This window comes from Anabrus simplex, chromosome 6 (assembly GCF_040414725.1).
Source record: "Anabrus simplex isolate iqAnaSimp1 chromosome 6, ASM4041472v1, whole genome shotgun sequence".
Taxonomy (NCBI): domain Eukaryota; kingdom Metazoa; phylum Arthropoda; class Insecta; order Orthoptera; family Tettigoniidae; genus Anabrus; species Anabrus simplex.
Window position 1 is genome coordinate 67,536,287 of NC_090270.1, and position 27,703 is coordinate 67,563,989.

At 40.9% G+C, this 27,703-nt stretch overlaps 1 protein-coding gene across 2 annotated transcripts in view; it reads left to right on the top strand.

Annotated features, from left to right (window-relative positions):
• Positions 1–27,703, top strand: part of LOC137501180 (putative serine protease F56F10.1) — a 519,998-nt gene that overhangs the window by 425,260 nt on the left and 67,035 nt on the right. The window contains exon 1 of one of the 2 annotated variants that reach the window (XM_068228041.1): positions 22,850–22,879. The exons of the other annotated variant lie outside the window; for it this stretch is intronic. The gene's annotated coding sequence lies outside the window, so the exon portion shown is untranslated. Of the gene's footprint in view, positions 1–22,849; positions 22,880–27,703 lie in introns of those variants that run through there. 2 annotated transcript variants of the gene reach the window in all.

The window sequence follows — 27,703 nt, forward strand, 5'->3', positions numbered from 1 at the left end:
TCCACCTGTCGAATAACACCAAGGGGTCTGCTCAAGGCTTTACGTCACCATCCGACGGACGAATCACCATCACTCAGTCTCCCTCTACATCTCTTACCCTCCATAACAGAGTCTATTATTCTCCTAGGTAACCTATCTTCCTCCATTCGCCTCACATGACCCCACCACCGAAGAAGCTTTATGCGCACGGTTTTATCCATCCACTTCATCCCTAACTTAGCCTTTACCTCCTCATTCCGAGTACCCACCAGTCACTGTTACCACCTGTATATACCAGCAATCATTCTCGCTACTTTCATGCCTGTTACTGCTAACTTATGATTAAGATATCCTGAGTCCACCCAGCTTTCGCTCCCGTAAAGCAAACGTGGTCTGAAAACAGACCGATGTAAATATAGTTACGTCCGGGAGCTGACTTCCTTCTTACAAATTATTGTTGATAGCAACAGCGAACTCACTGCATTAACTTTACTGCATCTTGATTCAATCTCACTTACTATATTACCATCCTGGGAGAACACACAAGTAGTATTCGCTATACGAGTTCTGAGACAATGGGAGCTGAATCAGCATTTTCCCACGAGGCCATTGACCCCGGCCAAGGTCATCGACCCCATGACGTCATGACCACGTGAACGTGACGTCACGAGAACGTGGCCTTGTTTGTAAACAAAGTCACGTGCTTTTGACAGCAGTCATCTTGATGGACACTATCCTCACCTTTTGTACAAGAGAACCTAACCTAACATCTCTGCTGCCATCTTGATAGGGCCTAACCTCACTGCTGCCATCTTAACTACGTAGGGGCACGGAATTTAAAATCCACGTGTTTTTGACAGCTGTCAAGATGGCAGCTGTCATCTTGACAGGTCCTAACCCCGTGGACTTGTTTGGCACAGAATTTTGAACAAGTGGACGTCGCTAACCTTACTGCTGCCATCTTAACATGTCCTAATTTTACTGCTACTATCTTAACTACGTGGGCTCGGAAGCGGAATTTAAACAGCTGTCAAGATGACAGCTGCCATCTTGACAGGGCCTAACCACGTGGACTTGTTTGGCGCGGAATTTTGAACAAGTGAACGTCGCCAACCTCACCGCTGCCATCATGGCAGGTCCTAACCTCACTGCTGCCATCTTAACTACGTAGGGGCACGGAATTTAAAAATCGATCCCATAACCTCACTGGTATTATCTTAACGGGACTTAGCCACATGTTTTTGTGTGCCGCAGACCGACGCCATTTTGAAGGGCCTATCCTTACAGTCACTATTTTGGTGGGGTCTGACCCAGTTATACTCTGCTTATGACGTTACAGCGTGAGTGATTTAAGAAAGGTCAGCTCATGGCTTTATGTCTCTATCCGACAGTAACGAACAAATCTAAACATGGATAACTATGACGACGTGATCTTGTGCTTAAGGCTTTACGCCTCCATCCGACAGACTGCCTCCGACGGGACTGAGCACGTGCCATACTAAGATTATTCTGTTTTTAACATGCAGCGGTGACATCGACATGGTTATGCATGTTTAGACTTGTTCGTTATCAAAGTCACTCTCTTGTAAACTCAAGCCTTAATAGATGGCATAAGGCAAAGGGAATGCAGTAAGTAGAACATTTTGAATGCAATGAAATATTTATTGTATATTTATTTACAAAATTAAAGAAACTACTACCGGTTATACAACAGTTTTGGTTATGCTGACGACAAGGTTGCTGTACTGCTTAACAGCTTACAACGAAGAGGTAGCATGCTTCCAAAATTGTAATGCCCTCATTCAAATTCCAAATAAACAAAAATTTATTGTTTATGAAATTATTATTAAACATATTATACTATGTATATTATACTTTACGAAGAAGATCATGCAGTTTTTAACTTGTTGTTATTCATGTGTTTTGTTCCTTTCTGACTTATTATCAGGTACTCTAATAAAGGGGAAAAGTTCATCCATACACTGTGTACAGTTTTCAATCTTTACATCGATGTTTGTAATGACGTTGATAGGGTCTGCATAAAGCTACATCGATTATCATCTTACTGTAGAGAGGAAGGATGTCCCAAAAAACATCTCCGAAAGGAGCAGAGTACGTAGATGAAAATCCTGGTGGTAAACATTGAATCAGATGTTGTGGCATCTGTTATAAGGTTCTATGTTTATAGAACATCTTAATAGCCTCACTTACATGTGTGAGATAAATAAGGTGTTGCGTATTAGCAGGCGAACAGCATGCACATTCACAGTTTTGTTTGTTATCAAGACAATTGTCTGTAACCGAGTAGTCTTTTCTTCTTTCTGTTCCATAGTGTACGATGTAGAAGGACACACTAATGTTGATGATAAAGGGCTATGCTTATTTATAGTCTTATAACAATATTCGTTAGCGGATAGTAAGTAACATCACTTATATAAATGATAAGACAGTAGGATGTTGTGTTCCTTCCCCGACACCATATTGGAGGGGGGATTAATCTCAGAGGATTACAGTTTTAAGTCTAGCTGCCCTTCTCGACATACCCCTCCCCCGATACCATCTTCCTCCTCCTCCTCGTGACGTTACGGAGGTCAGCTTAATCCCTCGTCCTCCTCACAGTTACGGAGGTCAGCTCAATCCCCCCTTCTCCTTCTCGTTACAGTTACGGAGGTTAGCTCAATCCTTCCTCCTCCTCCTCACAGTTACGGAGGTCAGCTCAATCCCCCCTTCTCCTTCTCGTTACAGTTACGGAGGTTAGCTCAATCCTTCCTCCTCCTCCTTACAGTTATGGAAGTCAGCTCATTCCCTCCTCCTCCTCCTCACAATTCTGTATCCGACAGCGTGACGTCACGGAGGACAGCACAATCCCTCTTCCTCCTTCTCCTCCTCCGCAGCGATTACATCGTTATAGTTATGAATGTTTAGTCATGTTCTTTATCAAGGTTACTCTGTAGTAAACTCAAGCCTTTGCGATAGGTGTAAAGGAAATGCATTAAGTAGAACATTTTAAATTTAATAAAATATTTTATTTACAAAATTAAACAAACTCTTACTGGTTTTTAAAATCCTATTTCTACATGTGATGTTACCGTCTACAACGGTAAGTGCAAGGAGTTGGTTGTTGTAAGTGATGTGCGTCTTCACTTTAAAGAGCTATTACACAATAATACCCCTACGACTTAATTCTTCTTCTATTTCTTGGATCTCTCGTCCATACACTGTGTATCCAGCATCTTGATAAGCTCTTAGGAGTTGTAATCGTTTAACGAGTAAGTTAATGTCTTTACAGTATCTTATATCTTGCTTCCCTTCTTGAGGTATTTGCATAGCTACAGAACATGTAGTCGGCTTAGAAAATAAAGTAGAATGAAAAATCTTCAAGGGAAATGAATCGTTGAGTTCTTCTTTTTCCTTATGCATCTCTTTATCTGGCGGTGTGAGGTTAGTAACAGAACTTGTAGCAAGCTAAGGCGATGTTGTATCGTTTGGAACACGCTTTCTTATATATTGTGCTTTCGACACTTAGTAAAAGTTTCTATGCGTTCTACTAGTAGAAATGTGTTTAGAATTTACATGACGCGTGAGATTATCATGCCTGTTAAATGTAGCAGTACATTGTTTGCATGAAAATATTCCGAAGTTATACTTTACAGCTTTTTGTCGTTGAAGATTGTCAAATCTTGAAAAAAATCACACTATAACGATCGCGCATAAACAAAATAGTTGTTGTACTATTAATGTGCACACTTAGGTAGATATGATGTAACGTTTTACACTGCAACCGGCAATAACAACTGTCTATAAGTAGAACTGATTTTTATGTGAATATAAGTAATAACACATTTCCTTTTCTTATAGAAGTACAACGTCTATAAGGTGAAGAGTAAACAGCGTTGTGATCTTCGGTCCCCGGTCTTGAGTCCACTCCTCCTCCTCATCGTCTGGCCGAGTTATAGATGCTCTCCTCCTCTTCCTTATCGTCTGGCCCAGTTTTACGTATAGATCCCCTTTCCTCCTACTTATCTCCTTTTACTGTCAGATACCCCTTCCCTCCTCATTATTAGGTCAGTTTTACGGATAGATGCCCCTTCCCTCCTCCTTCTCCTTAACTGACCTGTTAAGGTCCCTTCCCTCCTCCTCATCGTCTGGCCTAGTTTTAAAGATAGATGCCCTCCTCATCGTCGTCTAGTCTAGTTTTACGGATAGATGCCCGTCTCCTCCTCATTGTCTGTCCTATCCCTTCCTTCCTCCTTATAAAATACTTGATGAACATGATTACTGATTTTTTGTATAACGCTTACACTAGATGCGCGCGTTTATTTCGCGGCTCTTAACAGAACAAGAACGGGTCTAATCAACTACAGATTAAATTCCTACACCGGGAGATAGTGGTTTTAAAACGGATTATTAACGAGTTCATTAATGTTGTTTACGTTTCCCATCCTTCTACATACCATCTATTCTGCAGAGCAGGTGAGAACGACGTAGGGAGCGACGTACTGCACAACCTCTCTAGTTTTATTCCGTGCGGTTAGGGGGCGTGAGGCTGTAAGCTTGCATCCGAGGGAGAGATAGTGAGTTCGAAACAACGGGCAATCTTGTTCAACTCTAACCTGGATCCGCCCAAGATTTTATTTTTTGAGAATTATCTTGCAACTCTTAGCGTTGGATAATGTGCATATGAAGATCCCAGAAAAGCTTTAATTTTATTTATTCGACATATAACTTCCGAGAAAAGGCCCGTGCCATATATGGCACGCTGGGCAGTAGTGCTGTCTTTTGTTTCACATATGAGAATTTGGATGTTATTCCGCATTTGGCTTACTGATATGCCTTTATCCAACACTTTCTCTTGTAAATCATCAGTATACAAGTTTTTTACAATATTTGCATATATTACAAAAGTAATGTTGTTCCGGAACTATTAAAAATACCTAGATTTTTGGTGCTAGGGATGATTTTATCGGGGTTGTAAATGACCTGAGTTGTTAATAATATGAGGAAATGAATTTATATTTTAAATAGTAATGCTAAAATATCACAAGCTACCCAAATCACCTATTACATCTTGAGACAATCAGTCTGTATGAGGAATTATAGCAGCGGTATGTACAGAGATAAGTCACCTGTTTATGTGAGTACTGCACTAACGGTGATGTTCTGAAAGGCAAGTACAGACTACTTATTACCTTTGTGCGAGTGATAATAAGTAAAACAGTCTACATATAAACCTACATTGCACTTTGTACACTAGGTTCTAGGCCTAGCAAGGCAATTTTCTCTTTGCTCCTGGAATTATAGAAAGCCAGTGATGCATTCCATCGTACCAAAGTTCCTGTACTTCATTATGTGCAAAACAATTAGATCTGCTGAACAAGGGAGCAGCTTTGTAGCATGTAAGATAAGTCTGGACAATTGCTCGTCGAAAATCAAGGTGAAAAATGTCTTCTCGAGATATGTGTTTCAGCTGCCATGCATTATGCATTAGTTCGCTGAAGCTGGGTACCTACCAGGTAAATTGTCGGCGAAGCCACCTAAAGTTTCATCTCCGCTGTCATCATCCGACAAAACTGCAGTGTCTGGAGGCTCCATAAATACCTGTTCTACATCGGAAAGTTCATATTTTTCCAACAAGTCGAGTACTTCTCGCAATGAAATTCTCTTAGAAATGTATGAACCCATAAATGTGAAGCATATGAAAAGACAGAATGAAAAACTGCATAAAAGATACATTTCAACAAGAAAACCGCAACATAGTGTCAATTTTATGTGAAATACTTACTCTGTGTGATTAAAACTTGTTTAAGTAAATCATATGATTTACAGCCTACACTATCGTGCGTTGCTAGGTTGATAAAGAAAAGTTAAATGAACGGAAAGGAACATCGGAACTATAACAATTATACGCTGAGTTGTGCCGGACAGAAAGACAGCACTTCCGCCCAGCGTGCCAGATAAGTACCACCAAATTTCTACTGCAAATGAAATGACACCTATCATCACCAAGACATATCTTAGCTAATCCTCATACATATAAGGAAGTTAGAGAAAAATATAGCACAACTGGTTCCATATAAATAACTATAGCAGTAAACCAGGAATTACTTACTTCAAAGGGTGCAGCCATTAGTGGCACTCGTGAAAACAAGACTTCTTTTTTATGTAGCTGTATCGTACCAATGAGTACGATATACTAAAATAAACTACATAAGATGTTCGGCGAGACTTCTCTGAACACGACAATATTGTAGTAAACAAAACAGTGCGCGCAGTTTCAATAATAAGAGTTCAAGAAAACGGTGTAGTTTGCCGTGCCATATATGGCACGCTGGGCGGATCCAGGCTAAGGACTAGGAGGTTAACGCGTTATAGTGTAGTCAACACAGAAGATGCGTAGATGTGATTTATAGGTATTAATAGGCATGTTATACCACGGAAAGCTGTAAAGCCTCCTAGCACATCTGAGGCGGTTGCTTTGTACGTTAAAGGTATTAATATTATTATTCTGTTTTGGAAATTAAAAGGATTATTACTATTATTATTATGAATGTGATCCAAAGTTCAGAGTTACTAGACCCCTGCTTCATTCATTTAATTACGTTTTATAGTGTAGTAAACGCAGAAAAAGCGTACATGTAATTGCCTGGAGTGAACATGTTATACCACGGAAGACCGCTAAGCCTCCTAGCGCAGCCGAGACGGTCAATTAGTAGGCTATAGGTATTAATATTATTCTTGTTTTGGAAAAGTAGAAAAATTATTATTATTATCATTATTATCAATGCGTTTCACAGTTCAGAGTTTCTAGACCCCTGCTTCATTCGTTTAATTACGTTTTATAGTGCAGTCAACACAGAAGAGGCATAGATGTAATTTTGTAACCCCTAGCATTTGCCTGGATTAAACATGTTATACCACGGTAAGGCGTTAAGGCTCCTAACATAGCCGAGACGGTTACTTAGTAGGCTATAGGTATTAATATTATTATTCTTGTTTCCGAAAAGTAGAAAAAGTATTATTACTATTATGAATGTGTTCGTAAGTTTAGAGCCTCTAGACCCCTGCTTCATTTATTTGATTACGTTTTTTAGTGTAGTCAACATAGAAAAGGCGTACATGTAATTATGTAACCCCTAGCGTTTGCCTGGAGTGAACATGTCATACCACGGAAAGCCGTAAATCCTCTTAGCACAGCCGAGATGGTTAATTAGTAGGCTATAGGTATTAATATTATTGTGGTTGCCGACGGACAAAACACCATCAACAGCGTTATATGCTCAGACTCCATATGTGCACTACGGAGAGAATTTTAATTTAATCAAGGCTTTTTGGACATACAATCTATTAATACGAAATAGTATACTACCACCTCCCTTACCTTGCTATGCTGTGTGGCTCAGACGCTGGCCTTCTATCGAAAATCCCTACGCCTAACCAGGAATCGAACCTAGAGGTGTGGGAAATCGAACCTACCTCAGGCGGCGAACTAGTGGGCGTAGCCTTAAGTTAGGTACTATCCTAGCATTTTCCCCTAGCCCTCTAGGTAATAATCTCAACGCCCCTACACTACACGGTCGGTGAAACATTTTTTATCTAATTAATTTTGTGATTCCCCTATCTATACTGTATGTATGTTAGAGACACGGCGAAACAGGCAGAGTACAGTGCGTAAGCGTTGTCTGCGCAAAACATTTGAAACCCCGTTTCCTTTTGGGAACAGTAGAGAGACACGCGTGCAAGCTGGGGCGGGCCACGCGCATTCACTTGATAAGACAACGCACACACAAGACTATCTCAGTGCAGAGATTACACTTATTATTTCAAATCATGAATACATCCTATAAGGTAAGTACAAAAAGTGAACGAAGTGAATGTAAAGAATTAAAACACGTACATAAAAACTGTGAAGATGTGTGTGTATTTTTCCGTTCATATCTTCACTACGTTAGACGATCGTGTTACGTAGTCCAATGCGTGTGCTATGTAATTTGTTTAATATCTGTGATTATTATTATTCATACCGTAAATAGGAGCAAATCGATCTCCTTAACACAATACAATGTAGAATTTTGTTGCACACGACGGTGGTTGAGGCCACACAGAAGAGGCATACAAAGGAAAATCAGTAAGGTTGTTTCACGTTCTTTACTTCAAAGAGTGTTCAGGGTTCTGTGATTGAGATGTTTTATTCAAGCTCAGTAGCTAAGTGATTGTGTAGTCGAAAGAGATAGGTCCCTTATCTTTTACAGATAAAACTCCCCAGTATTCGCATAGTTTAATATTTTACCAAGGAGATGGATCAATATTGTTGGGGTGATGTTTCATACAGTCCTAGCATTTGCTTTGTATTTTGGCACCTCGGCATCCGCTGAAATCCGTAAAAGCAGTTAGTGGGATGAAAAGGCAATAACATTATTATTATTAAGACGGAACGATATTGACGAGTGCTGTAACACACAGTCCTAGCATTTGCTTGGTATTTAATATGGGTTAGTTTATGAGGCCGGGTTCGATTTGTAGCGAGATTATCGGAAGTAGATCCTGGCTTAGTCCGGTGGTATTTGAAGATGATCAAATATAACAGCCCAGTGTCGGTAGATTTACTACCACACGATTAAATTCCGCCACCTCGACATCCGCGGTTATCCGTAATATAGTTAGTGGGATGAAAATTATTATTATTATTATTATTATTATTATTATTATTATTATTATTATTATTATTGAGGCGGTACAATATTGTCGGGTGTTGTAACATACATTTGCTTGGTCTTTCTATGGGCTGGTTCGTGAGGCCGGGTTCGATTCCTAGCCAGGTTACCGGAAGTACAACTATACATCCATCTTCTATTATAATTAATAGTAGTAGTGATTATTGTTTCAAGACGAAGTACAACTGTACATCCACCCGCTTATTAACATTACTAGTAGTAATTATTTATTTAAGAATGGTCTCCTCTGCATAATGTTCGCAGAAAGTCATTGCGTGTGCTGGTGGATAGTTCATTCGTAACTTCTATTTGCGTAGAGTGAAAATGTGAAACCATGTACGAAAGCACAATTACACATCCATATTCTATTATCATTAATAGTCGTGTTTATTGCTTTAAGAGGAAGTATAACTGTACTTCTCCGTTTCTTTATTCTTACAATATGACATTCAATTATGTTTTAAAGTAAGTACTCTGATGCATGTTCACGTTCGTGCTTACATCTGTCCACTATTAACGCTAGTAGTGATTATTGTTTTCTTCAAAAGTAAGTGTATGTATATTTTCTTCAATATCATCTACGATTAAAATGTGTTCTGTGATCTTAGTAATTTTTTATAGTGTGTGCCTTTTTTAAACTTCTAGACACTGACGGTAATCGAATACGGGACTTCTATGACTAAAGGCCAGCATACTAACCCATTTTGCCATTAAGCCGAACTAATAAACTCTTATCTTCTGCCATGCGATAATAGCATACGCTTATATTGAGACTATTTTTCGATAATCTCTATGTAATGTGAACATTTCAATAGGCACGTATAAGTCTCTGGTGTTCGACACAATAAGCTCGAAATGTTTCGATCAAAAATTCAGTGTTCTAATAATTTAAAAAACTGATGTAAGAGGCGTCTGAAAGGTTGTGCTGGGGAAAACTTCATTCATAACATCTATTTGCGTAGAGTAAAAATGTAAACACATGTACGGAATTACAACTAAAGATATACCTTCTGTTATCATTAAAAGTAGTAGTGATTATTGTTTTAAGAGGAAATGCAACTGTACTTCTTCATTTCTTTATTCTTACAATATGACATTAAATTACGTTTTAAAGTAAGTACTGTGATGCGTGTTCACGTTCGAGTTTACATCTATCCACTATTAATGGTCGTAGTGATTATTGTTTCTTCAAAGGTAAGTGTGTGTAAATTTTCTTCAATATGATCCAAAGCTTTGCATTTAGAGTAATCATAAACATATTATTATACTATAAAGTTCTAGTAGCTATTGCAACAAATTTATACCGAGTGATTTGGCCATGCGGATTTGTAGCTGTAAGCTTTGCATTTAGGGTAATATAAACATATTTTTATACTGTAAAATTCTTGTAGCGTTATGTGTTAATGTTATTGCAACACATCTATACCGAACGAATTGGTCACGCGGTTAGTGATGTGCAGTAGTGTCGTGCAAAATACGCTCTATGCTCGGTTCATATTTGGCGAGTATGGCTATGACCGAATCTTGCTTCTCGCAGACGAGGCGAGTTATATTCGTTCGAACTTGTCCCTTCATATTCGCTCCTTCACGCGCTGTCACAGGCACAGGTAGAAGTGCTCGCTTCTCCTCGTTCTTGTTTAGCCGTACTCTGCTGTTTGTCTTGCGCACCTTTATTTATCAAAACATTCGCTTTGGCCTCAATGGTGATCTTATGACTGGGCATTTAACTGTCAATAGTTAAACTCGTATTTTTAGACAGTGTTTCTACAATATATTGAACTCGGGCGGCCTCGTATATATAGGTAAGCAATACCGGAAGATAATGCAGTAAATATCGCTCCTGTTGGAGTAATGGTTTATGAATTTCACGTGCTGCCACGTGTATTCCTCCTGGCTAGCATACTTTACTGCTTTTATACGGAAACTAAATACACATTATTAATGTATAAGCTATATATTTCACTACTACCTATACAAAGACATTTTATATCAACTGTTCAAATTAAGTCATTGTAACACATAAAGTTAAATATTAACAACAAAAGTAATTTAAAATTCCTATTTGTTCAAGATTTTCTATTGCTAGTGCACGCGCTCTAGCTCCTAACTGGGAATTAATTGCAAACTAATTATTTATTCTTCTGATTGTTATGAATTAATAATAAGTCATTGACTTGGTCTGGGTCTAGTTGATTCCTACGACTCGTTGAACGCATTACAGTTTCACTAATGTTTCTTTAGCTACTTGGACTGGCTGTTGGAATGCACAACGTACGTCTGGCAATTATTGATAGAGTAGGTAGACTGGTTTCGTGCATTCATATTGCAGTATATCCCTACTTCTTCGCCAGTAGCTGAGCTGTCTCTTATCCATTCACTGAATTTGTTCTTTTTCTTCGGAGGCTTTTGTAGGCTGGTCGATGCACACACAGTGCGACGTGAAGGATATACTGAACCCTTGACTTACCATTCCATCGTTGGTCGACCACAGCTGCTACAATAGAATAATATTGAACTCTAAAATCTTGGGGTCGTTGCGGGAATGTTTCGGTCACGATCTTAACCAAACGATGGGATTCAGAAGAGAGTCTAACTACTTGAAATGAGGAGCAAGTATGTGCTTACTAACTTTTATTAAATTCTTAATGGCACAAAAAATTATTTATATAAATCCTTGATCAACAATTAATTATTAATTATGAAATGTTTCAACGCAGTCACATTGCATAGCGGCTATATTTTCTTTTACAATATCGAAGAATTTGCTTCGGTGAAAGTAGGAATATCATAAATTAGTGGACGGCGAAACTGAAAAAGTGAAAGGAAAACCTGAAAACTCGGGCACCTATTAATCCAAACGATAACTGAGAATTAATCTACACGATCCGTGGAAAATCTGACCTTCAGCAAATAGAACGCCTGATTTACTCTCAATTAAGGTTATCCACCAGTCGAATACCCTTTCGGATACGGAACACCCGCCGAATGGACCCTTTATCGTACCAAATTGACTATCAGCTGCTTTGGATAGGTTGCGAAATATTATTGGAAAGCATGGTGTTCACTACAAGTTAACAGCAGCATTCACAATTGAAACAAAATTCCACCATGTATTTGCCATTTCATGACACCATTAAGTGATAAAATAAACCCGATGGTAAACGTGCATCACCCAAACAGTTGTTCAGAAGGAACCAGCAACAACACGATCCGCGAGGATCTTAAGTTACGTCGTTCTGAAGGAACAAAACTGCGAAATGCAGGAAACACTTATTCATCACGCATTTAGAAGAAATGCCAAACACTGAAGTTAATTAAAAAGTGGTAAATCACTTGAAAAATATTATTATAAAACCGACTTTCAGGTTATGAATAGTTACGTTACGCTTAATACAATTACAAGTCCACAGAGAAAAAATACACAAATTACAGAATACTTTCCTACTTAACAATGACTACCATCACAGATCCATCTACTTATTGTTTGTCCCAACACACTACCTACAAGTTATCAATTGATCGAACTCAACTACGTATAAAATGAAAGAACGACAAAGGTTGAAAATAAAATATATTACTGGCTGACGAATCGAATCCGTATTCGTAACTCAAGTCTCACACCGATACGTTGAGTGTCAACATGCACACTGCCAAAGCAAAAATGGACATCATAACGACAAAACAATTAGGTCCGTAAAATAAAATAAAATACCGAAGTTATTTGAACTGTCCGACTCGTTGGCTGAATGGTCAGCGTACTGGCCTTCGGTTCAGAGGGGCACGGGTTCGATTCCCGGCCGGGTCGGGGATTTTAATCTCTTCTGATTAATTTTTCTGGCTCGGGGACTGGGTGTATATGTCCGTCCCAACACTCTCCTCATCATATTCACACAACATACTACACTACCAACCACCAAAGAAACACGCAATAGAGCTTACATCCCTCCATAGAGAGTTGGCGTCAGGAAGGGCATCCGGCCGTAAAAACAGGGCCAAATCCACATGTGCGATGCAGTTCGCACCCGCGACCCCACAGGTGTGGGAAAAACGGCAGGAAAAGAAGAGGAAAAGAAGACCGAAGTTATTTGAACTCAATCCCGCATGGAGAACTACAGCAAAATATTCAATCACCGTAAGCTCGGTATCCAATATTGGACAACCCTCATTATGCAAGCCGTCAGTGTTTCTATAATCTTGAATAAATACCTTCCAGCGGTTGAGGGCTGTGCGCAAGTTTGGCCTCATTATTACCCATCTAACACTCTTCACATTTCATATTTTACTGTAGACACTACCTTTGCCCAGGTCACTTCGCAAAAACATCTAATCTAAGACTTGAGTATGTACAGCTGACATCCCAGACCTATCGTCGGGCCTACTTAACATCTGCACACCCTAACACTAACCTCTATGTACACGTACTTTCCTAATTCTATCGTTGAGCGTGAACTAGGACGTCTCATCATCAGTATACTCCTAGGATAACATGTGATGTCCTAAGTCTATTGTCGGGTGGAAACTGGGCCTATACGCTTCCCCTAGCATATCAGGTGAACTCGTAATTTCAAACAAACTCTGATATCTTTAGCTGTAAATCTGGTCGAAACGAATAACACACAACGAAACAACTTTTACCACGGAACGAACGCAAGTCGGAAAATGCAATAAGTTTCTATCTTGTTACAAAAAAACGTGAACTTGAAAATAAGTATCGCGTGGCGAACAATTCCCCAACTCAAACATGATCTCAGCACGCGCAATGAAGTTTAGGAAAGAAATAACATTAACTTCCCACACCCGTTTAACATTTAGTGGATGTCGTCCAAAAATAATAATCATCACCACCGCAGAGATGCATACTATAATTTTAGGGTGAGGCCCTCAGATCACCTACCGTCATTTTTCCAAACATACATATCCATGACTATCCAGTGAATCAAAACCCAATGAATCTACACAGCCAAACACATCGCTTTAAAACGTCCAATATCTCATTTCACAAATGTTCCGATTTACTGATAAATTACCGCCTTGTAATTTATGAACTTTACTAATTGGAAACTCGTCATTACAGTCAAAAAACACCAACCGTGTATACAAAATGCTCTTTTATCCTTGAGGTCATATTATTCTAATATTCATTACTGACTTTACGTAACTAGTCACTTGAAATTTTACTACCAAGAGTTACCCACCAAAATCGTTTTTCACTTGGGATCTTATTTGACATTTACTGTGCTTCACACAATAATTATCTCGGACCGACCTTCTCCAGGTCCCAGCTTTCGGATTGTTAGCGGAATATACTACAGCCTGCCACATAAATCTCACATATAATATACAGCCTGTCTCAAAAATCCTTCCTCGGCAAACATAGCCTGTCTCAAAAATTCATTCTCCTCGCCTTCTCATGGCGGTATCACGTAAAAACCAGGCTCCTTTTTGCCTTCAACATTTCTATCACTCTCATCTCCACATATATATAAATTCATCGCTCTCAATCCATTTTTCTTATATTTCAAGACCTTTTTTATATCTCAATCCTCTTGTGAAAAACAACAAGTTTTATAAAAATATATCTTTTTATTTTTACTGTTACTACAAGTTTCGGACCTCGAGAATACAACAACACACCGTGATTTTCCATATCATCGACATACACGATGTCACAAAATTTTTACTTCCCATGAATAAAACTTTATCAAATATCACTGGAATTTTTCTAAACGCCCGCAATCCTTGTAGAACATACTTGTTAAATCCACTGTTAACATAAGAAATTTTTATCCCGCGGTATACATTATTATTATTATTTCGACAAAAATTTTCTGAATTCAAACGGTATTCGAAATTAAGACACTCGCCACTACTGCTTTACCATTATCACTTTCCTAATTTTCCTCACTTCGGACAATATCTCAAAGAACATTAACACAAGATTTAAACGTCGCATTTTATAGTTTCTTGTTGTGAATTTTACAAAGCTAAAGATTTTCACACGCTGACCAAAAATATAATATCTTTTCCTGATCATTACAAAATATCAACCCGACACACGCAATGAAAAATTTGGTTGGGACAAACAACATTCTAACTACAACATTGATTAAAAATTACAGACCTGTGATCTTAGCCGTTATCCTTGGAGTTCTGGCTGCATTTAGCCAGCAAACCTCTCATCTAGCCTACCATAGCTAGGTTATACATCTTTTTTATAAATATAACTTAAATTACACAACACTTTCCAACGCACTTTCAAACGTTTTGCAAGCGACGAACACTCCGCTCAAATGACCACATCTACTGTGTTCACAAGACTGTTTCTCGTCCGACTGCGGCCAGGTATTCCAACAGATAAGAAACCAGACACAGTAGCTAACTTCAAACTCCTCTTTAACAGACACACACTGAATATCGAGAGAAATTCAATTACTTCTAAACCTTCAAAGTTTCATTAGTGGCAGCTCTGAAAATTCTATCATCTTCCATTCTTGACAGTAGATCTGAACCATAGCCACGAACATGTAGTAAGTTATTTGGAGACCAATTTTTTTTACACTTTTCTGCCGACGATGGGCGTGGGCTCCGCTGCTTCAGAAACCATACAGACACTGAGAAATAAACGGAGGGAGGTTTCTTTTATACTCTATGGGGTGACGCTACTCATAGCATGGAGCTTGGTTATGCAATATGCTAATTCCGCATCCAATAGACCGATTTTTCTGAAATTTGTTCCATGACTTCGGACAGACTTACAATTTATTTAGGCGTGAATTTCATAATTTTTCCATACTCTCAACAGGCGAAATAAATTATTTCTGCCCGGGCGTTTCGCGGGTTTTCTTCATTCATTGACCTTGGCACGTGTAAGCAGTCCGCGGATCTGACGCGGATTTGTCTCTAGGCTTAACTGCATTTATATTTACCCTGGGGGGTTCTGTCTTCCCATAGGGTTTAAGAATAATTTAGATTCTTTATTTCAGGATTTACTGTGTTACCAAAATATCTCGTTACGAAGAATTCCTTGAATATGAAAAATTGTTGAATATTTGAAGTCCACCGAAGTATGACGGTATTTCACGAGCTTGCAGCTCGGCTCGACCCGGTGAGGTCGCTCCCACGAAACAGCCAGACTCATGAAATGGCCGCCCTCAAACAAGTAACTTTTATTTGAAATAAATATTGAGAAAAAATTCTCATCGTAGAATTATGGGTTCAATACAGAGAGAGAAATATAAAATTAGAAATAAATAAACTTAACGAGATGGACGTTGTAATACCATCACTGAATTACAGACAGCAAATTTTATTACGAACCTGATATATCACATTTTATATAGATACGTCTGACTTCGTCCATTTCGCCCTTCTTTTTAATCTCCTTCTAACCTTTTTAGGCGGTGTAACGGAGACTATAGAAATGTGGCTATTTTGTGTACAGTTGAGACCTGTATCTTTCCACTTAATAGCTTTTGAGCTCTGATTTTTATTTTACGGATTTGCTGAATGTAAAATCATGGTTCAACATAATATTAATGTAATGACTATAGGCATATTACTTAAGTGATAGAAAATGAAGAAGTCGAACATTAACAAATACCTCACTGTCTGATTCACTGACTGAGCAGTGCTGCCGCAGTTTATGGAACCACAAGAGTACTAAGTGAATTGTTGGTGCTGCGTCATATTCAGATCATCGGCTGCTTCTTTGAATGGTTTAAGGGAAGCTACAATCTCTTCTGCAACCTGATACCTGAAGCCATCTAACTTTTGGAATGCATTATGATTTCGCAACAGCGCAACCATTTGATCATACTGCTTAAAACAGACTGCAACATCGTATAGAGAGTATTCCACCTAGTCGTTACTTCTTGCTGTACCGTTTTTTGAAGCTGGGTAGCAAGACACTTTTTTTCAGACCTCACTACTGCCTTTGCGGCGTTTATTCTGTTTGCAGATACTGGACCATCTTCCACAAGAAATCTCGCTTCATCGAATACGTGCGCAGGTGCTGCATTTATGCAGTGAGCAGCACAAGGCAGACGTCTCTGTTTGTCGAAAGCTTTCTGTATGTTTGAACCCTGATCTGTTACAAAAATATGTCTTTATAATCACACTGAGGAAAGTTTAACTCGGACATTCTTTCGTGAACTTCCTCAATTATACTTGCCCTCGTTTTCTTTGTATTTGGAAATTTTGTAGTATAAAGCACATTACTGATCAGCTTCCACGCTCCACCTATATGCTGCATAGTTAGCGTCAGATAATGGGTTTGGTTGTATTGGTCAGTCCACATATCAACAGTAGCCAAGCAGCATTTGTCGTGCATAGCAGAAATAAACAGCGCCATTATTTCGCTTCGTATTTCATCTGCCTTTGCTTGGACGTTTATACTGATGGTGGAAGGATGTGGTAACACATCAACAATATCTACTTTTCCAAAATTAGCACCGATATTAATCAGTTCATGCCTTAATTCTTTAAAGCCTTCTCCGGCAACAGTGTTAAACGGTCGGTAATCTTTGGCACATATGAAAACACACGCGCTAGTTATGGTTTGCTTTGTAATGCCGGGCAATACTTGGCGAGAAAATCCAGCATTAAATTTGCAAACGTGTTTTTAAAATGAGTTGTACCGGATTTATAAGTTAACAGTGCATTGGACATTTCACAGGAAACATATCCTGTCTGCTGACTATCTGCAGTGACCACAAGCAGGGACTTCTTCCAAACATCAGAACTGAATCCATCTCTCTTGATTAGTTTATATTCACTGCTTTAAAATTTGAGCTATAACGCTGTCCGTCGATCCACGTGGCATGGTAAACTTCAGCTCAAAACTAACGGGTAATTCAACCATTTCTTCTCCTTTTTATACCCCTGAAGCTGTATGTCTTTCGAGACCGGGGCCGCTATCTCACCGTCAGATAGCTCCTCAATTATAATCACGTAGTCTGAGTGGACCTCGAACCAGCCCAAAGGTCCAGGTAAAAATCCCTGACCTGGACGGGAATCGAACCCGTGGCCTCCGGGTAAGAAGCAGGCACGATACCGCTGCACCATGCGGCCAGCGATAGATAGAAAAAGGTAAGTAAAAGTCAATGCACATGCCTGAACAGGAGGTGAAAAGGACAAGAGGACATCTCTACACTATGCTCATGACATAAAAATATCGTAAGCATATCAGGTATGAAAATTTCGAAAACTAGGGCAGGTAGTCTTGATAAGAATTCTATTTAAACACAGAACGTGGTCTGTGCACGTAGAGTGATGGTAGACACTTCGTCTGTAAGGTTAGCCTTGCTTTTTCAACAACACACTTGTTAAAAGCACGTGGAGTGAGGTTAGCCTTACTCTCTTTTTCAAATTCCCCGCCTCAAAAGCATGTGGGATTAGGTTAAGATAACAGATGTGAGGTTAGGATCGTTTACGTTTCTCAAAAATCCCCACCTCACACCTGTTAAAGCACGTAAAATAAGGTTCCCTCCAAGATGGTGTCGGGGAAGGGGGATGTCGAGAAGGGCAGCTAGATTTAAAATTACAATCTTCTGAGTTTAGACCCCCTCCATGGTGGTGTTGAGAAGGGAGAGGTTGAGAAGGGCAGCTAGCCATATAACTATAATCCTCTGAGGTTAGGCGCCCCCTAAGATAGTGTAGGAGAAGGGGCATGTCGAGAAGGGCAGCTAGCCTTAATCCTCTGAAGTTAGGCCCCCTGGCTATGTCTCGTCAAGATAATACCAGCGAGGTTATAGGAGATCGATAACTTTTTCTAATTTCTGCGGCAAAAACAAGTGCACATAGTTAGGATCTGCCAAGATGGCAGTAGTGAGTTTAGCAACATTCAAAAATTCCGCGCCAAAACAAGTGCACGTGGTTAGAATCTCTAAAGATAGCAGCTGACATCTTGTCAGCTGTTACTTTTTAAATTCCGCTCCGCACGTCGTTAAGATAGCAACGGTGAGGTTCGGCCCTGTCAAATGGCAGCAGTGAGGTTAGCGACGTTCTCTTGTCCAAAAAAGTGAGGTTAGGGTCTGTCATCTTGACAGCCGTCAAACGCACGTGGCGTTGTTTTTAAACAATAGCATGTGACCATGATGTTACGGTCAGGTGGTCATGACGTCATGGGGTCAATGACCTCGTGGGACATCGCTGATTCAGCTCCCATTGTCTCAGAACCGATATAGCGCCTACTACTCACACATCCTAAATACTTGAAATTATCTACCTGTTCCAACATTGTATTACCAATCTGACATTCAGTTCTGTTGAATGTCTTACCTACTGACATCAATTTAGTCTTCGAAAGGCTAATTTTCATACCATACTCATTGCTCCTATTTTCAAGTTTCAGGATATTAGACTGCAGGCTTTCGGCACAGTCTGCCATTAAGACCAAGTCGTCAGCAGAGTCCAGACTACTTACTACATTTCCACCTCCCTGAATCCATCTCTGCCACTTTATACCTTTCAGCAGATGATCCATGTAAACTACGAACAACAGGGGTGAAAGATTACAGCCTTGTCTAACCCCTGTAAGTGCTCTACCAAGAACTTATTCTCCCATCAATTCTCACTGCAGCTCACTCTTCAACATAAATGCCTTTGATTGAATTTTAATAATCTACCCTTAATCCCATAGTCTCCCAGTATGGCGAACATCTTTTCCATCGGTAGCCTGTTAAATGCTTTCTCAAGATCTACGAAACATAAACATAACTGTCTATTCCACTGGTAACATTTTGCAGTTACCTAGTGCATGTTGAAAATATGATCTTGAGAGCCACTCTGTGGTCTGAAACCACACTGGTTTTAATCAGTGAGATACCTCGTTAGTTGTTTCAATTCCTCCTGCTCCCTTCAATTACTGCTTTTTTCCAATCTGAAAGTACCTTACCAACACTCCATGCTAATATTATTACTCTATGAAGCCATTTCAGCCCTGCCTTCTCGCTATACTTCACCATTTCATGTCTAATTTCATCTACTCCTCCTGCTTTATGACAATGGAGTTTATTTACCACCTTTTACTTCTTCAAGCGTAATTTCGCCAACATCATTTTCCTCCCTCTCATGAGCTTAATTGTTCGAAACGCAGACCTTCAAATATTTATTAATGACTGTGCGATTCTGAAAATAAATCTATTCCCGCAGCAAATGTGTAACGTAAATGTCTTCGCGGTCTCGTCGAAGACGCCTCTCCTAGAAAAATTTAGGGAAAACTGAGAAATGTACATTGTGTCAAAAACAATCAGTTTGTGATAGTGTATAGGTACATCGCAGGTACAGTCCCTTCTGAAAAAATTGAAGCTGTATATATAATATTTGTTGTAGGTAACCATAGTGTTTGTATCTACATGAGAGGCGAATTATATTTTGATAAGAATTAAAATTGTCTGATAAAATATTAAGGCGAAGTAATTACAATACTGTTGCGGCATTAGGAAATTATAAGCTTTTGAGATATAGTGCTGGCGCCTTTTGTAGAAAATAAGCTGGGTACAGAAGGTGATCAATACAGATGCGCTAGACCGAGTTATCGAGGAAAGGCATTTTGTCAACCATATTCAGAGGAGGGGCTCATCGTGGCTGGGACTCAGACTCAGACTGTGTCGTGGCGAACTTATGATCGATACATCCAATAATCGCAAAACCACAGCTTAGGCGAGGCTGAGGCTGAGGTCGGCAAGGCATCACTCCCCGCCAGCCCGGTAGTACGAGAGCAAGTTAGTAACTGCCGATAGGTTCTAATGCTCTTTAAAATTACTCACCCCTAATTTCCCTTCATGAAGAGGCTACACATGAAGGAGATTAGTGTTCTCTGCACTCCAATATCGGCTGTACTCATATAAGTAAAACCACGAGGAGAATAAGAATAAAAAGAAAATCCACAGCCTGTTTCCAGTTATTTAACTTGGTCAGGCATGGAATGAATGAAGCCTCCTTGTAGTGGCGAGGATAGGAAGTGTGCCGGTTGCCGAAGCCTGTCGCACTCCCCTGGGGCAATCATTAATGGCTGACAGAAGAAATTACATGATATTGAAGAGTGTTGCTTGAATACAATATGGCAGGGAAAACCGGAGTACCCGAAGGAAAACCTGTTCCGCTTCCGCTTTGTCCAGCACAGATCTCACATGGAGTGACCGGGATTGAACCACGGGACCCAGCGATTACAGACCGGCGCGCTACCGCCTGAGCCACGAAGGCTACATAAAAATTAGATAGGTATCACGAACTCAGTGTAATCGAAACCGACTTTCAACCTATTAGGTCGTGTTACGTACATTTAGTACGTCTTGAAGAAATGTTAAGTACAGAACAGAAATGGCCAACCGGACACCAGTGGGAACCAAACACACAACCTCCCGATTTCGCTTGTTGGGATCACACTGGTGTCCAGTTGGCCGTTTTTGTTCTGTACTTAACATCTCTTCAACACGTACTAAACGTACGTAACACGACCTAATAGGATGAAAGCCGGGTTCGAAGATAGGTATGAATTTGTCCGTCATGAACTATATTCAAAATCCATTCACTAAATCTATTCCTATACACAGGATCACGTGGTGTTTAAGTTCTTCCACCACAGTGCATTCATGGGTTTCCCTTAAGTTGAGTCGTGATCCAAAAAATCGGATTTTCAGTTTTAACCTTAAACAGTCTCCCGTTCTTCCAAATCCCGCTCTCAGTTTTTCCCTAACGCCATTTTTAAAGCTCTAAATTCCGGATTTAAAGGGTAACATCACGCCGTATGTAGAGTGAACCCACGCCATTTCTCTCACTCTGTTACAGAATATTAACCCCTGTAGGTGGTGGCAGTATGATAACACCCACGGCATCTCCTGCCTTCGTAGGAGGCGAATGAAAAGGGACCCCAGGAGCCCTTAACTTTGGAGCATGGGTTGGTAACCACGGGGCCCTAAGCTGAGTAACGACATTGCTTTCACTTACTTGTGTCAGGCTCCTCACTTTCATCTGTCCTAACCGACCTCACTTGGTTAACTCTTGTTCTTTTCCGACCCCGATGGTATTAGTTTTACGAGGCTAGGGAGTTTTTTCACGCTATTAGTGACCCTTGTCTTCTTTTGGCCGATACTTCATGTTTGGATGTGTCGGACTCCTTCCATTCCTTTCCTATGATTAGTGTTATATATAGGATCGCTGCGTAGTCGTACTCCCTCTTAAAACAATAATCACCTCACTCAGACTGCATTAGATTCAAAGCGCTTTTGGAATACCATTTCAACAATGCCGCAGGATTATATTTACATTGTAGTAGGCTTACGCTGTGCATAACAGGAGGGAGTTATTTACAGTACAGGACAGTTTTCAAGCGAACATGTTTCTTAACACCTTCAATTGCGTTTTCAAATTCACGTGAAATTTTCGAAGAATGGTTGAATATGTACAGGAATTAAAAATAGTTCCACATTTTATTCTCAGTTGAATGTAACCTTCATATTTTTGCTCCTAAAATAGCACGAAACTAGATTTTTGCCTATTTTTTGTTGCTATTTTGCTTTACGTCGCACCGACACAGATAGGTCTTATGGCGACGATGGGATAGGAAAGGCCTAGGCATTGGAAGGAAGCGGCCGTGGCCTTAATTAAGGTACAGCCCCAGTATTTGCCTGGTGTGAAAATGGGAAACCACGGAAAACCATCTTCAGGGCTGCCGACAGTGGGGCTCGAACCCACTATCTCCCGATTACTGGACACTGGCCGCACTTAAGCGACTGAAGCTATCGAGATAGTTTTTTTGCCTATTGAACAAATGATATCTCCAATACGTTCTACCTGACTGCAAAACCCGGATTTTCTCGTAAATATACGTATAAGCATTTTTGATAAGTCTGCCGAATTATAGCCCATGAAAATGAAAACTGTACCGCATGGAGCATTTTCCATTCAACGTGACCACGAAATAGCTGTAACAATTTTAATACCTTATAACTTGACAAGTCGTGGTACTCATTGAGAGGATTTTAAAAACACATAAAAATTTAGTCGAGAAGTGCACTTAGATATTTCCGTTAATGTATGTTGAGATCACGATTATTGCATTTGAGCATCAGTAACCTAAACATTAAATATTGTAATAAAATCTATGTGTAGGTGTTCGACTTGTATAAATATGCTAAGGGATGTGCTCTAGATCACACAGTCACCGACAACGCATTCTGACAGCAGCGGTAAGTTGAAATATTCTATTCAGAAAATGTCCACACAATCACTGTGCTAAAAAATAGGTTCTTTTTGAAACGCGTAGAGTGTGTTTATAATTTACACGGCATAAGCCCAAAATATACTTCATAAATAGTTAAACTTTTGTCGCTTAGTCCATATCAACGCCGAGCATTGCTTACATGAATGTATTGTTCAATCGTGTTAACTGGTGAAGGTTTTTGTCCTGTTTGTCTTAAGGTGTAATCAGTTGGAATACGTGCAAGTAAGATGGCATCCTACTTCACAGATATTTACCGAGTTAAGGGCAGACCTATAGAAGTGACGGATTCCCACTCCCATTTAACACACCAGAGACTCTTTGGAAACAAGAACGAAATGGAATTCGATGGGGCACTTCTGGAACAAGCTGAGTCAGCAATTCCCCTTATGCACTTACATGAACAAGTTATGTGGATAGATTTAGCACTAGGAGGAATTAGGACGAAAGTTGTCGTAAGAGCGAACAGTTGAGGACGAACTAGAAAAATGTTATGCACCACTGAGTGCCATGGTAGTCAGAGTTAACTGCAAGGAAAGAATAGTGTATTAATGACCTATTTCAATGCGAGAATTGGAAATACAGCTGAAAGGTATGAGAAAAGTATAGGTAAAGGTAGGTGAAAATATGGAATCTAACAGGAATGAGAAGCGTTTGCTGGACTTCTGTGCTAGGATGGGATTGCCAGTTATGAATTCGTTTTAATGTTGAACACATTTCTAAGCAAACAAAGTAGGGGCTCCCATAAAACGAAAAATGTAAAATTAAGCAATTACCTCAATTGTTCCGAAAACTGAAGGGTTAAAGGGTAACGAAAGGGTTCAAATTGTGAGTCTTGAATAGCTCTATAATACTAAGGAAACAAATTTCGAAAATCACTTCCGGCCTAAATGCAGTTCCGGAAAACAGCCTAAAATCCTTTTCTTAATCATCGTTATCCGATCGATTAGATTAGCAGTTTGCCTTTTTCTACCACTACGAGCGTTAATGTGAGTCAATGTTCAGTTTAACTTAAGCCCGTATAACTACATTCGGTGCGGACATTTTTCAAGAAATCAAAAAATGCCTGAGGGTACTGAACCAAGGAACACATTACGGAAAAGCAAACCAAAGCAAAGTCACCTTCGTACAGGCCATGAAGGCCCTTGGAGGAGTGGAAGGTAAAGGCTTCCACCATTGATAACCTCGGTACGTGATGGGGGTAGAATGGTTAGCTCTACGCCCGGCCGCCTTTGCACCCAGGAATCAACCTGTACTCATTTTAGGTGTAGGCTGAATGAACCTCAGGGCCATATGCACCTCCGGAAGTGGAAATCTCGTTTCTTAAATTTTACGACTTCTTGACGGGGATTCGAACCCACGTCGTTTCGGGCGAACCGAGCACGCCTTTACTGCCTCGACCAGGCAGCCCCTACACATTACAGAAAGAATTACGTAAATAAGTTAATTGGGCTAGGATCTGAATAAAAAAGAAAAGGAGTAAAGAAACAAGGAATTTTAGGCTATTTTTTACGGAACTGCATTCAGGCCGGAAGTGATTTCCGAAATTTGTTTTTTTATGAAAACAGTCAGCCGCCTCTGTGGTGTAGTGGTTAGCGTGATTAGCTGCCACCCCCGGAGGTCCGGGTTCGATTCCCGGCTCTGCCACGAAATTTGAAAAGTGGTACGAGGGCTGGAACGGGGTCCACTCAGCCTCGGGAGGTCAACTGAGTAGAGGTGGGTTCGATTCCCACCTCAGCCATCCTGGAAGTGGTTTTCCGTGGTTTCCCACTTCTCCTCCAGGCGAATGCCGGGATGGTACCTAACTTAAGGCCACGGCCGCTTCCTTCCCTCTTCCTTGCCTATCCCTTCCAATCTTCCCATCCCTCCACAAGGCCCCTGTTCAGCATAGCAGGTGAGGCCGCCTGGGCGAGGTACTGGTCATACTCCCCAGTTGTATCCCCCGACCAAGAGTCTGAAGCTCCAGGACACTGCCCTTGAGGCGGTAGAGGTGGGATCCCTCGCTCAGTCCGAGGGAAAAACCGAACCTGGAGGGTAAACAGATGATGATGATGATGATGATGATGAAAACAGTCCATATCAGCACACTTAAATAACCGGTTTTAGGAATCTTAGCTCCATCATCAGTGAGTTGATAAAATTAAAATGACAGGAATGACCAAGCCTACCGACTCAGCTGTTGCACGAACGCTGAAAGACTTAAGAGTCTATAACGAAGATATTTGTATATAATATGTACACTGACTGACAGAGCAAATGCAACACCAAGAAGGAGTGGTCAGAACTTTATGCCAATTGCAGGGTAGACTGACGTCACTGAGGTATGCTCATGATGTGAAATGCGCCGCTGTGCTGCGCACGTAGCGAACGATAAATGGGACACGGCGTTGGCGAATGGCCCACTTCGTACCGTGATTTCTCAGCCGACAGTCATTGTAGAACGTGTTGTCGTGTGCCACAGGACACGTGTATAGCTAAGAATGCCAGGCCGCCGTCAACGGAGGCATTTCCAGCAGACAGACGACTTTACGAGGGGTATGGTGATCGGGCTGAGAAGGGCAGGTTGGTCGCTTCGTCAAATCGCAGCCGATACCCATAGGGATGTGTCCACGGTGCAGCGCCTGTGGCGAAGACGGTTGGCGCAGGGACATGTGGCACGTGCGAGGGGTCCAGGCGCAGCCCGAGTGACGTCAGCACGCGAGGATCGGCGCATCCGCCGCCAAGCGGTGGCAGCCCCGCACGCCACGTCAACCGCCATTCTTCAGCATGTGCAAGACACCCTGGCTGTTCCAATATCGACCAGAACAATTTCCCGTCGATTGGTTGAAGGAGGCCTGCACTCCCGGCGTCCGCTCAGAAGACTACCATTGACTCCACAGCATAGACGTGCACGCCTGGCATGGTGCCGGGCTAGAGCGACTTGGATGAGGGAATGGCGGAACGTCGTGTTCGTGTTCTCCGATGAGTCACGCTTCTGTTCTGTCAGTGATAGTCACCGCAGACGAGTGTGGCGTCGGCGTGGAGAAAGGTCAAATCCGGCAGTAACTGTGGAGCGCCCGACCGCTAGACAACGCGGCATCATGGTTTGGGGCGCTATTGCGTATGATTCCACGTCACCTCTAGTGCGTATTCAAGGCACGTTAAATGCCCACCGCTACGTGCAGCATGTGCTGCGGCCGGTGGCACTCCCGTACCTTCAGGGGCTGCCCAATGCTCTGTTTCAGCAGGATAATGCCCGCCCATACACTGCTCGCATCTCCCAACAGGCTCTACGAGGTGTACAGATGCTTCCGTGGCCAGCGTACTCTCCGGATCTCTCACCAATCGAACATGTGTGGGATCTCATTGGACGCCGTTTGCAAACTCTGCCCCAGCCTCGTACGGACGACCAACTGTGGCAAATGGTTGACAGAGAATGGAGAACCATCCCTCAGGACACCATCCGCACTCTTATTGACTCTGTACCTCGACGTGTTTCTGCGTGCATCGCCGCTCGCGGTGGTCCTACATCCTACTGAGTCGATGCCGTGCGCATTGTGTAACCTGCATATCGGTTTGAAATAAACATCAATTATTCATCCGTGCCGTCTCTGTTTTTTCCCCAACTTTCATCCCTTTCGAACCACTCCTCCTTGGTGTTGCATTGTCACTGTCAGTCAGTGTAAAATCAATTTTACTCTTTTTCAAGAAATGGGAGAGATTTCTGTAAAACGGAAGACTTCTCCGGCCCCCATAATATCATATCGCCAGGTGATAAGAAAGGTGATTGTATTTTAGGAGGAAGTACAACCGGGCAACCATCCTTTCTTTGTATTAAATGTAGAAGAAATCCGATCCACAGAATAATGAGGGCCTTCGTTGTGAAAAAGATGTATGTATGTATTCACATATTTTTACGTTTTTTCACATCATCCTCCATTACATAACAGTAATACTACATGCTTTGGTTAATTATATTACAAATTTAACTTATATTCCTAGTTACATGTGAGATACATTCATAATTGGCTGTTATGATGTACAAAATAAATAATAATGTTAATAAAACTACTGCACATCCTTTTTTGTTAGTTGTTCAAATAGTATTGAGTGCGCGAACTTTTAAGCTGGGCATCGACTGCGCGCGGCTGCCGCGCGTATCTGTTCGAGCGCGGCAAACTCTTTCGTTTGTGTTACGCGTAACACCATGTTTGTGATGCCTGAGTCGAGCGCGGCGGGTGATCGACACTGATTCCTCAGTTCTCGCGCGAATACCATGAGTACTGCACGTGCATACGTATTGTAATGAAAAAGATACGTATATCACACAAAGTATCCAAAGTATCGTTGGGTGTATCTTTGTCGGTCATGAAGTCGAATTCCTTGAAAGCAAACCACTTGGATACGTAAACAGTACCTGCATCTGTAAATAAACAAGACAGAATTAGTGCGTTAGCATAATTGCATATATCACGAGTGGTATACTGTAAGGCATTTTAATAAATATGTACGTACCAGAACCAGTTATGAGAGACTTCTTAATCCGGGCCTTTTTTCTTCCGTACGATGCCAATAAAGTTGTAATTTTCTTCTTTAACTCTTGATCTGGCATTTTCATTTCCTCACCTATGTCCTTCCAGGCGTCCTCGCACATACTTTTGTTGTGATAACTAGCACTTTTAGGATTCCACAAGATCTCTTTACATTTATACAGCTGTATCAGAGCTATACACATTTCATTTTCCATTTCGCCGCGGTAGAACCATCCCAACACTCGTCTCAACTGAACGAACACGGCGCACTGAAAACCCTT